Source organism: Bos indicus, chromosome 10, assembly GCF_029378745.1.
Source record: "Bos indicus isolate NIAB-ARS_2022 breed Sahiwal x Tharparkar chromosome 10, NIAB-ARS_B.indTharparkar_mat_pri_1.0, whole genome shotgun sequence".
Classification (NCBI taxonomy): Eukaryota; Metazoa; Chordata; class Mammalia; order Artiodactyla; family Bovidae; genus Bos; species Bos indicus.
This window is the reverse complement of record NC_091769.1, coordinates 79162947-79175637: the sequence shown is the minus strand read 5'-3', so window position 1 is coordinate 79175637 and position 12691 is coordinate 79162947. Positions and strand designations below refer to the sequence as shown.

The 12691-nt window shown below is 51.8% G+C and overlaps 1 protein-coding gene across 3 annotated transcripts in view; it reads left to right on the top strand.

The window, feature by feature from the left end:
- TMEM229B (transmembrane protein 229B) overlaps positions 1–12691 on the top strand; it is a 42144-nt gene that overhangs the window by 22705 nt on the left and 6748 nt on the right. The window contains exons 1-3 of one of the 3 annotated variants that reach the window (XM_019969091.2): positions 5878–6043; positions 10212–10280; positions 10493–10647. The exons of 1 other annotated variant lie outside the window; for it this stretch is intronic. The gene's annotated coding sequence lies outside the window, so the exon portion shown is untranslated. Of the gene's footprint in view, positions 1–5877; positions 6044–10211; positions 10281–10492; positions 10648–12691 lie in introns of those variants that run through there. One more of the 3 variants, XM_070797747.1, reaches the window with a different exon arrangement.

Genomic DNA, 12691 nt, shown 5'->3' with positions numbered 1-12691 from the left:
GACTGTGCTGGGCATCTGACCTTCTTATTCCGCAGTTCTGCCCCCTTACAGTCTGCAGGGGCCAAAGCCACTGGTTTTCACAGCAGCAGAGATGGGTAGGTGGTGCTCAGGTACGTGATTCTCATGCCAGCTAGGTACGTTCCAGATGAGGGAAAACCACCTGTGCTGGTCAGAATTTTCTTGATCACAAGTGACAGAAAATCTAACAAACTAACTGGAGTAAAAAGGAATATCTACTTTCTCGTTAAGGTGAAACACCCGGACTAGAGAGGATTTGGTAAAGTTACTTAAATTCTTTTGATCAGAGGCAGGTGGAAGTTCTAAGCCATCAGTCAAAGGATTTTGTCTTCCCGTTATTGTTCAATACAATTGCCAAGCAACAGCAGAAGGTTTCACAATTTCCAGCCCCTGACCACAGAAAGAGTCTTCAGTGGGCTGGCTGTATTTACTTGGCACCTGAGCACTTTGCCCTGACCTAGTAGACCCTGTAGGGATCACCAGAGGACTCTGGGGGCAGGGAACGTCAGACCCCTAATTACACGAAGCTTGTTTAGCTTGTTTCTGCCTCAGGATCTTTGCACTTCTGTTCCCTTTGCCTGGAATGCTTTTCCTGACACCCTTTGCAAAGCTTCTCTGCATCTTTCTGACCTATGCCCGATGCTAGCTCCTTAGAGAAGCTTAAGACTCACCCTCAGGCATCTAGTTTCTTTCTGTCCCCTACCAGGCCTTTTCCCTTCTTCATGGCCTGATATCAGACATTACAGCATGTGCTGGCTGGCTTCCTTATTGTCGGTCTCCCCACAGAGCCGCGAGCATCAAGGGGGCAGGAACCTTGCCTTGTTCACAGTGGGTGCAGTGCCTGGCCTTCAGCAGGTGCTTGGTCAATATTTGTTGACTGCTGGAATACGACACCTCTGATGAAGAAACCAGCCTCCACAGGACTTCTTGGACCCAGTCCCCTGGTTTTTTAGAAATCTCCAGGGGTGGCTTGGCTGCAGAAGGCTGTGAAAAGTAGGGCACTGGGTGTCACGCTGTTGACAACGTCCAGACTTGTCCTTGCCCTGGGCTTCTTCTGCCTCCGCTGGGGAGGTGACGAAGGGGCAGGGTCTCCATTGCTCCAGAGGTGGGGTGTGGTGGATTTACCTGTGGGAACTCCTAAGGATGTGAGCAGTAATAGGGAGAAACCAGAGAGATGAATTCCTGCTCAGTGTGTGGGGGAGGCTGTGAGGCCACTGTCGTCTCTTCCTCTCCAGCTGACAGCAGGAACCTTGCTGGGGTCACATGATGAGGATCCCAGGCCCCTCAGCTGCCACCCGGTGGGATCTGCATAGGGGATTATTGGCAGAGGGGAGGGGAGGCAGCTCTGTACAGTAACATACACCTCACTCTGGGACGGCGGCCAGGCAGCTAATTAGAGAGCCCAGCAGCTGTCCAGCCTTTCAGGCAGTGAGCAGCAGCCACCCAGTGCCAGGGGGCGGGATGGGAGGGAAGGCAAGGAGCGCAGGGTCAGAGACCACTCTCTAAGGTGTAGGGGGATGTGGGCAGGCCGTCAGGGTTGGTTCTGGGGGGAGGAGGGGAGGGGGGACTCAGGGAGAGTGGGCTGGAGAGTGGGGAGGAGGAAGGAAGAAGAAAAGGTTATCAGGACAGGGTGGTCTGCAGGTGAGACAGAAGATGGGGCGGGGGGTGGGTGGTGGTGGTGAGATGTCCAGCAGGCAGGCAGGGAAACCCAAATTCCAAGCCCAGGGTGAGGGGAATGGAGTGGAAGGACATGGCCAGGTGGAGTGGGGAACCCATCCCCTATCTCCACCTTTTCTTCCGCATGCCAGACAGGCCCCAGGGCCTGGGGCTCCTTGCTCCCCAGAGAGAGCTGACCACACTCAGCCTCCCTGCCCCATCCCAGGGGAATTTGGAGTTCCTATTGCATTTGCAGCTGAGCGGTCACTCCTTGGTTTGGGGAGTTGCCAAATCCACTTGCGTTCAGGGTTGGTCTTACTACAGGACAAGTAAAAGCAGTTGTTCTGGGTCGAAAGGGAAGAACTGGGGAGGATATGCATAACCAGAGCAAACTCCAGTGGGTCTCTGAGGCATCCTCTCTTTACTTTATGGGCACCTGAGTGAGGGAATCTGTGGAAGAGAATAGGAAAGAAAAAGGCATAGTGTTTGCTTGCCGCTTCCTGGTTTCAGTCTTAGGTTTTGAGCCATGGAGAAGGGTTGTGGGGGAGGGTAGATTGGATTTTGAGGTTCTAGTCGGAGAAGCAGAGATTCAATCCTGCAAGCCCAGCTTACCCTAAATAGTTACAGGGGAGGAGAGAGAGCATTGCGGTGGGAATTTCCTGCCAGCAGCTGCTGGTTAAACCTCTTTGGGAGATGAATCCTACGTATATGAAAACTGGATGCGCCTTTTGAGAGTGCCAGCACATTGTAGAAATAACAGAATAGGCGTTGGTATTCTCTGACTTGAACCTGAGCTTGGCCTCTCACCTACGTGAGAGCCTGCAGTGTCTCCCAGGATGCTTAGGACGCGCTGTTCCAGCCCCATCTCTCCTCTCACGTCTTCTGTATGGTCCAGACCCCAGGCACTCACCCCATCTCTCCTCACCTTAGGCTGGGTGATGGCTTTTGGAGGTAGGGGAAAGGATAGCAAGTACCCTTCTTTCTTTCCTCTGCAGAGACAGCCCTGGCCATTGTAAACCAATATTTACGTGCGTTGTGGGAAAGAACCCTTCTGTGATGGTGGCCTAAAGATTAGAGAACATACGGGGCTTCTCTGGTGGCTCAGATGGTAAAGAATCTGCTTGCAATGCAGGAGACCCGGCTTCAATCCCTGGGTTGGAAAGATCCCCTGGAGAAGGGAATGGCTACCCACTCCAGTATTCTTGCCTGGAGAATTCCATGGACAGAGGAGCCTAGGGCTACATACAGTCCATGGGGTTGCAAAGTCAGACAATGACTGAATGACTTAACACTTTCAGGCATCATTATGTTTGATTATTAACACTGGATATTGCAATCACCCAATAATTTAGCTGGAGCTTTCTCTACCTTGCCTGTCCCTCCATCCAACAGAAGGTCCATGGATTCAAGGGATTCACCATGTGAAGGGGGAAACAGACACTGAATCGTTTTAAGATGGGACCATATGTTTCAATGGGAGGATGTTCAATGCCCTGTAGAAACATCCGTGATAGAATAACTGGGGGACTGTGGGAGGATGTTGTCAAAAGAATGAAGAGGGGCAGGATCTCAAAGGAGGCGTGGGTGTGATGGGCTGCGGAGGAGGGCAGTTAGAGAGAGCTTGAACCTGAACGTGGTCTCTACTCCTTCAAGCTTCTGGGGCATCTGGTTGGGTTGAAGGAGAAGCTAGACGGACAGACTCAGCTGTATGTTTTCGAGTAAGCGGCTTACGGAACAGACTAAGTAGATTACACTCAATGAAGGAGGAGCATGTGCGGACATGGGCCTTGAGAATGAGACTGGGGTGGGAAGCAACTGGAAGGAATGCCGTGTGGAGAGAGGGGTGACTCTGGAGCCCTAGGACCAGGGTTTGAATCAAGTGTGTGGATTTGGCTTAATCGCTTAATGTCCTGAAACTCAGTATTTTCATCTTTAAAACGCAGCAGGGTTGTGGACAGGGTGGGAGGTAGACTAATTCCTGCCTTCCCTGCAGGAGTTTGGGGAAGAATCATGAGAGATGATACACTTGAAAAAGTTTAAATTCTACCCCCATGTTAGTTATCTAAGGGCTCTTCGCCCGTTCCTCTCTTCCAGAAACTTCTGGTTCAGGTCATGCTGTCCACAAGGGAGCATGCCCTCTATACCCTGGGACCCAGTTGAAGGGCCAGGGAGTGTTGGAGGAGTCTGGGGACAGGTGGTGTGCTGCAGGCAGAGGTGGGAGCCCATCACTTCCTTGTGCAGCACCCCCACCTGCCCCTGGCTCCCCAGAGGGAGAGCCTGCAGATGAGGAAGGAGGGGGGCTCCAACCTGAGGAGGGGCCCCAGAGGGACCCCGTTTTGACTGCTGCACTTCATCTGGGGCAGCCCCACAGCCAGTGAGAGGCTCCCAGGGCTGACTGCAGGCAGGCTGTGCTGCCAGGATGTGGGCTTTGGTTTCTGTTTCTGTTTGGGTTTGACTTGTGCTATCTCTGGGCCTCCTTAGGGCCCAGAGAAGGGGAAGTGCCCGTGAAGGGGACTCAAACTCCCCAGACATTGGGCCATGGTGATGCTGGGGGTGGAGGGCGTGCTGACATGCTGATGACAGGTACATGCCAGGGTGACCCCTGCTCACGGTCTGGCAGGCTGGGAGAAGGGAGTGGGGGGGGGCCCTCCTGTTTGTGGAGGAGATGGGGAGGGGCTGAGGCCAGGAGAGCATAGCAACCCACAGCCCCTCACCCCCTCTGTCCTTCATCCTTCAGTTCTCTCAGTGAGAGGCTCTGGGGAGAGATCTGGGGGTGCACACCTTTCCTACCCATAAGTACATGCACACACAATGAATTTCAGTTCCCCAAGCCCTGCCCTTTCACTTCTCTTGGTTCCCCTCCCTGCTGCCTTGCAGGTTGTCAGCTTTGGAAGCAGAGGCCCAAGTCACCCCTGCTCAGAGAGCCTGGGGGGTGAGTAGAGGGAAGGAGGAGGGGGGCCATGGGCAGCAGCTCAGGTGGTGCTTCTGTGTTCACCCTGCTTGATGTCCACTGGGTATGGTGACAGCTTCCCCCAGTCACATACTGGTCTCAGTTTCTGAGCAGCTGGTCCCTCCTTCTGTAGGGCTGGGTTGGATCTGCGCTCTGTCCTTGGGCTCGTGCAGAAGGGGCAGTGTCCCAGGGATTTTCAGTGGAAGCTTCAGCACCTTCATATTAAAACAAAAATGTTGTTGTTCAGTTGCTCAGTCATGTCCGACTCTTTGTGACCCCATGGACTGCAGCACACCAGGCTTCCCTGTCCTTGAGTATCTCCCAGAGTTTGTTCAAGCTCATGTCCATTGAGCTGATGACGCCATCCAACCATCTCATCCTCTGCTTCCCCCTTCTCCTGCTGCCTTCACTCTTTCCCAGTATCAGGGTCTTTTCCAATGAGTCAGCTCTTCAAATCAGGTGGCCAAAGTATTGGAGCTTCAGCTTCAGCATCAGTCCTTCCAATGAATATTCAGGGTTGATTTCCTTCAGGAAACAAAAATAAATGTTGAAATCTCTACCAAATGGTCAAGTCTTAGGGCTATATTAAAAATATGTGTGTGGCAAGGGATGTTATGAAGTCAGATTTACATTGGCTTGTAGTTAGTTACTGATGTTAATGGGAACAGTCTGGCAATAATAATAAAAACAACAGAATGAATTAAATTTGAGTGAGTGGGGTGCGGGGAGAGGGCTTAGCACACATTGTGTTGGTGTGCTTGTTTTTCCAGTTGTAATTGTGCTTGGCTCCCCAAATGCTAAAAACAAATGTCCTATGTTGTCTGTCTTCTGTGAGGTTCTTGACTGCCCTTGAGAACAGATGTACCCACTACAGGGTGAAGGTGAGAGTGTAATTTGAAGCTAAATTGAGAAGGGAACTGGATTCTAAAATTATATCCCCGCTCAGATTTACAAGTGTGCACACATTCACTCATGGCGCAAGAAGCGCTGAGTCCTAGCCCCCGTGGGAGTCGCCTGGGATCCTTGCCGTGTTCTCATCACCGGATTAACCAGACCTGGGCGAGCAGGATGGCTGGGAGGATGTGGCTCCAGGAGAAGGCCCGAGGCCTGGGCGTGATGCGCGTCTGGTGCTGAGCCAGTGCCTGGAGTTGTTTGCCTTGAGGTCGCCTCTCTGACCAGCCTGGTAGCTCAGATCTGGAGCAGTTTAAGCTGATGAACTCCTCCTCTTTAATTCCAGGGATAAATGGAAGCCACCCACCCAGTAGCCAAGGATCAGCTGAGCCCTGGGGCTAATGCTTGCTCACACTGTTGAGAATGGCACTGCGGCCCAGCCAGGCACCGGGACAAAGGTTAACCCGGGACACTCGTGGCCAGTGATCCTGATGTCTGTTCAGAGCCGCGCACTCAAGGGTGTGATAAGTGAGTATGTTACTGGCTCCCAGGGGAATCACTGGCCCTTCCTGCCTCAGCAGCACGAGCACACGTCTGGAGATTCCACTTCTGAGCCTGCTTCCCATCCCAGGGCCTGTCACAGGGTTATGGTTTTGGAATGAGAGGGGGTTTTCCAGCAGTTTCAGGCCATATCACATGCTCGAGCCATCTTACAGCTACATGGCTTCTAAAAGCCAGGCCAGAGCCAGTTGAGCTAAGTGATGGGAGACACCCAGCCCTCAGGAGATGGCAACTCCTCCAATTCTCGTTCTCATCTGTAGTCTCATGAATGCGTTGGGCCCTGGGCTTCACCTCTGTGCAGTGGGAACTGGATCTTACCTAGGTTTTCAGACTCTGCCCAGAAGCCATGAGTGGATCACGTGGCTTGGGTAGGGCATCCGGGGCACTGGATGGGGAGGGATTTGTGGCATCTTGGCTGCCATAAATGTCATCAAGAGGAGCAAGTCCTCCACTGCTTCGCAGTGTTTCAGCCACGTCTCCTCCTTAGTCCAGAGGAGTGGCCTCTAGGGTGAGGGTCCTCTGGCTGTGGAGTCTCCTCTGTCCTCACACAGCCTTTCTTTCCAGCCTCAGCCTCTGGCTTTTCATTGATGACACTTTTAAAAATGACAATTGGCTGCTTTACCCAGAGGCTGTCCAGCCTAAAGGCTCATCTGTCTGAACAGGGCAGTCAGTTCCACTGAGGGATTCAGTGCTTTTGCACTCCTGACTGGATAGGCTTCCAGGAGGTGTTGGACTGGTCCATGTGAGCCCAGAGCCCTTAGATTCTACTTAGGAGAGAGGGCACGGGCAACTGGGCACTTCTCGGCTTTAGGTAATTCTTGACTCCACTGCTAGTTGATGGTTTAACATTCAAGGCTAGAATTTACTCTTTAGTCAGCCGAGGCTTACAAAATCAGTTCGTGACTGGACAGTCTTTCAGGAAGGGTGTTACTGTGTTGATTTATAGCCAAAGTGGTGTGAGCAAGCCTGGGCCATGGGAGGGGGTTTGGGGTGGATGGATGGTCGCAGAGACCACTATAGGAAATGCAGCCACTCAGACAGAGACCTATTCCCTGCATTACACAGAACTCCCCAGAACACCCTAACTCATCAGTCTTAAAACGGCTGTGCCCTGGACTTCCCTGGCAGTCCAGTAGTTAAGACTCCGTGCTTCCATTACAGGGGGTGTGGGTTCGATCCCTGGTTGGGGAACTAAGATCCCACATGCCGTGTGGAGTGGCCAAATACAAAAACAAAATGGTTATACCCTTTCGTCCAGTGATCCCATTTCTGGAATCGTTGAGAACTCTTTCGTTAGGAAATAGTCCCAGCAAAGACAAGGGCTGAATTTTCCTGGCACAGGCATAAAAGAGATGTTTCTTGTGGTGTCATTGTCAGAGTGGATATGGAAAACAGTTGTTCTCCCTTTGTTGAGCATCTCAGTTAAGTAAATTATAGTTCCCCACTTGGTGGAATATTATGCAGCCATTATAATGAGGAGGACATGGGAAATATAACAACTTGAAAAAAATGATTATGATGTCATGAGTGAAGTGTCAGGTTACAGGATAAGTACATTACAGTAACTTGTAAAATAAACACATGAGAAAAGATTGTAGAGGGGAGATGATAATGGCTGCTAGTTGCTAGAATTATGAATGCCTTTTCTATGATGCATGAATTTGTTTCTTTTAAAATGAAATTAAATCTGGATGCATACACACCATACCTTTAAAAGTGATTTTCTCTAAGACGTGGGAAGATGGGGGACTTCTGCTTTCTATGTCATTCCTTTCTGTCATGTTTAAATTTCAACTGTGAGCACATGTCATTTTTGTAATTGGGAAAATGACTTTAAAATGCTAGAAATAAAAAAAAATTTTAAAGGCTATATTTCCCAAGAAAGAGTTGAAGAGAAAGGCTGAGCTGGTTAACTTTTTATACCTGCTCCTAAACAGGACCTGAACCTGTTTGAGCCCATTCACTCATCATCAACTCATTCATTCACAGATAAAGCCAGTGGATCTCACTGCTGGGCACTGTTCTAGGCACTGGTTACCCAGGAATGAACAAAGCAGAGCCCCGCCCTTGTGGAACTTTCCTTCTAATTGGGAGAGACAGAGAGTGAACAAGTAGCAAAATAGCAGAAACTGAAAGTGCTGTGACTAAAATGGCATGCCGTGAGTGAGGGGAAGGCTGCTTTGCATCAGAGATCAGAGAATCCTCTGAGGGGTAATGGATGAGCTGAGATCTGAATGACAACAGAGAGGCAGCCTCAGGAGGTCTGGGAAGGGGGGTCCTGCAGCCTGCAGGCACCACCCGCAGGCTGTCCATTGCTGCCTGAGCCCTGGTGAGCCTCTGTGCCACCCTGACTTTATGCCCCAGGCCCACTTGCCCCCCCGCACCTGCCAGCTGGGATTTGCTTAGCATCCGAGGCCATCTGAATCCTCCCCTGCCGGCCACTCTGTGTGGATCGGTTGTTTCTGATACTCTGGCTGCTGCTGCTCCAGGCACAAGGCTTCTCTGGGCAGCCTCCACTGCTCTTGGCTGGCACTGCCATGGCAGGGCTGGGGCATCTAAGATTCCCGGCAGCACTGGGGTAGGCTGGCAGTCAGGGAAGCTCGGGGTAATATATGTCCTGGTGAGAGGTCTTTGAATGGCACGTGCTGCTGCGATGGTCCTGGGAGGGTCAGCTATGACCCAGGAGGACCTTCACGTAGTTCCTGCCAGAATGCAGCTTCAGAATAGAACCTGGCCTCTCAGGATAGGCTGAGCGCCTTCAGCAGCTCTGACACCAGACCTGAGCTTCACTGATGATCTACCTAGAAGCTCCTGTCCTTCTTGCTTTCCTGTTGTCTCTCCATATACCATCTCAGCCTGCCACAAGCAGAAACTCAGAAAATGTAGTGCCTTAGAGGAGACTGCAGTCAGGCTTAAGGGCCGTGAGGCGCGCTGATCAGGAGGGAAGACTCTGGAGCTGGGTTTGAGTCCCAGCGGACGGCTACCTTGTACAACCGTAAGAACTTGGGCTAATTTTGTAGCCTTTCTCTGCCTCAAATTCCCCATCTGTGAAATGGGCTTGAAGATTATCTGAGTTAACACATGGAAAGTACTGTGAAGAGTGCCTGATTATTACGTGACTTGGGAAGTGGCAGGTGGACCATCCCTGGGAGCTTTCCTGGGGGACACCCACAGCAAGAGAGGGTGGAACTGTACAGCGTTCTGGCCAGCCAGTGACCACAGGTATTTTCCCCCACTTGCTTCCCTTCTGGCCCTGAAGGCCCTCCCTGCCACGGTTTTCCTCTCCTTCAACCTGATGACCACAGGGGAAGCTCAGGACTGTTTGAGAACTTGCATCTGGCACCCAGCTGTCAGGGCACCCACCCACCCTTCAGTGACTCCACTCCCCTACCAGGAGACTAGACTCAGGGTTGCTCAAGCCATGCCCCAAATCCCTTGCCCACAGGGGCCCCTGGAAGGCCTGTGCATCTCCCCAGAGCAGTGGTATTAATTACCTTGTTGCCTGGGGATGGGGAGTGAAATTTGGGAAGTAAATGAAGTGAAAGAGCCTGTCTGCATGGAAGGGGAATCCCAGTTTTCTAGCAAGATGCTCCACTGGACGAAACTCCCAGAGTCGTTGTGTTGTAGTACCTTAGCTTCTGGGAACAAGATGGGAGTTTTGGGCAAAATGGGAGTTTTGGGCAAAACCAAGAGCAGTCACCCCATCTGGTTTTGCCTCCAGCCCATCTTGGACTTGAATGGTATTCTCTTCACTTCTCTCAACTACTCACTCTGCTCTCTGCCACCTAAGGAAAAGCTCAGCAGGTTCTGAGAATAGCAGGTGAGATTCTCCTAGGGAGCCAGGCTCGGAAAGCCAGCCTTCCCCCCTGCCCCACCTGTTTCCTGGGAGGGGTGGCGCCCTGTCCTTGGACACTCTTGGCTCTGGTCCTTTGCGGGAGCTCCTTGTGCCCAGATTCTTTCATCATACACGAGGGCTCTTGTACTTGTGTGCTGTTCCCCCGAATCCTGCTTGTGAAACCATCCACTGCTCTCCAGATTGTTTTCTCAGTCTTGCCCACCCTCTCTGCTGTACTCCGCCCCGAGTTTTCTTTGCCGGGCTGTCCCATCTTTGTGTCACAGTCCTGTTTGTCAGCAGGAGAAAGAAGCAACATCTCATGAGCTGCTGGTTCCTCTTGATGCCATTCTGACTGGGGCAGAACAGGAGGTACTGGAAGGGCCTGGGGCAAAGGGTTCAGGTGGAGGGAGGCCAGGCAGGGATGGGGGGCTGTTGGGCCTAGCAGAGGGAGGGAGAGCTTGTACTAGCTCAAAGTTTAAGCATAGCTCCGGTGATGATTAGAAATGGATTTGGGGAGTGGAGTTCTGAAAATCCTCCCCGGCCACTGGCCGCCTCTAATTTTAGCATCTGTCCCATCACAGTGTGAGCTGCCATCCCGGCTGACGACACTGCCTCACATCCCCGTCCCTGTCCTCACCCCTGCCTTCTGGCCCGGCCAGGACTTCCAGCTTTCCCCATTCATCTTCCGTGGACCAATCTTGGCACAACCTCTCAGACGTGGCCTGACCTCACCTAGGTATGCATTTTTCTCCCGCCCCCAACCTACCTGTATTCTTCCAGGCATGGAAGAGTCTAAAAATGGAATCCAGGTCTTGGGCTCGCCCTGTTCTCTCTCCACCACCATCCTCTTACCCTTTGACAGCTACTCCTTTAATCTTGCTTCTGCTCCCTAGGGTTTGGGGGGGTCCATCTCTTCCATGTCACCTGCTTCAGGGTGGGGGTGGGGGCTGCAGCCTCTGATGTGTAACTGGCCAGGAAGCCATTCTTGGCTGCCACAAAAGATGAGACCAAGAGGCAACGAGAGCAGGGTCTTAAAATCAGCATCAAGATGGGGACTGAGCTGAGTGATGTCTCCACCAGTTACATGAGGCTGCTGAAGGACACATCTGAAGAAGCCCCTTCCTTGGGGTCCTGTGGGACAGAGGGGCCAGGGGTACAAGTTCTGGCCAGGTGGAGAGACCTGAGTTCAGGGGACCCTGAGTCAGGTGGGAGGCAGAGTGGTCTCCAGGCCACCTCCGTCCACCCACCTCAGACCACGGACCCCTCCTCGCTCCTCAGTGAGTTTCACTGGAGTCCCAATCTGTTCTGGGCAGAGCTTAGGACCTGTTGGGAGTTCAGGATAAAATGAGAGCTTGAGGAACTGTGCAGGAATGCTGGCCCTTTTCACTCACATTTCTTTTAAAGCCTGGACCTCACAGGGCTGGTTCTGGGACCGTTCCCCTTCCATCAAACCTCCTCAGCCACACAGGAGCTTTCAGCTCCTGTTGATCCTCCTCAGCTGAGTTTCTGTCCTCCTGTGGGCTGTGGTATGATTTTTATTTTCACGAGTAGCTTGGCTGCCTGGGTTGGGGCTCTCGGTGGGGGCAAAGACCTGACTTGCTTGGCATGGAAGGCTGCCTGGCTGCTAGCAAGGACAGGCAGAAAGACCCTGCTACAGGTGGGAGGGAGAAGCTGACCCAAAGCTTGGCTCTGTGCCAGAAATGAAAGCCACCTTTTTTTGAGCATTCGCTATATCCTTAATAGTGGACTTCTCTTAGCTCATCCATTGGCCCTGTAACCTTGGAGCAAGTTACTCATTATTCTCACATATAAGGAAACTGGGGCTTCCCAGGTGGCTCAGTGGTAAAGAATCTATCTGCCAATGCAAGAGATACGAGTTCAATCCCTGGGTCAGGAAGATCCCCTGGAGACGGGAATGGCTACCCACTCCAGTATTCTTGCCTGGAGGGTTCCATGAACAGAGGAACCTGAAAGCTACAGTCCACGGGGTCGCAAAGAGTCGGACATGACTGAGTGACTCACACACACTGCATGCCTTTGCAAAATCAAAATTGTACTAAGTATTCTGTTTCGAAGCCTGCTTTTTTTCTCTTAATATTGTATTAAACAAACATTCATCAAGTGGCTACTAGTGCTGGCCTGCAAACAAATTGTGGCAAAGCTGGGTGCTGTCTATTGTCACAGAAGCAAATGGGGTGCAGAGGAAGGCAGGGCAGTGGACAGCTCTGGAGCTGCAAGGGTTTAGGAAAACATTCACAGAGGAGGACGTGGATCTTGAAGAAGGATTATGACTTCTCGGGCCATGGGTTAGGTGGGTGGCGGGGATGGGGGGTGACCTGTGCGGCAGCAGCAGTTGGGAAGGGCACCCCGGGTAACAAAATCAGCAATGGAGGGAGCAGGAGGAGAGGCTCCAAAGCAGAAGTGTATCACTAAGGGCTTTGCCAGTCATGCCTAGGAGCTGAGCCTTACTCTGCAGATATTGAAGATCCACTAATGGGCTTTAAGTGGAGAGAACCATTGGGTTTGTATTTTAGAAAGACTTGTTTTTATACACTCTTTCACAGTGTGCTGGGTGAGTTGAAATGAGCGAGGCAAGGCTGGGACACTGAGAGACTATTGGAGTCATCCAGGTGAGAGATGATGAGGCTTGAACTAGAGCAAGAATGAGAAAGAGGAAAGAAGAGGAGGAGATGGATTTCAAAGATATTTAAGAGGTAGAATGGATAGGAGTTAATGGCTGATTTGGTGGCTTTGCCATGTGACTTGCTTGGACCAGTAAG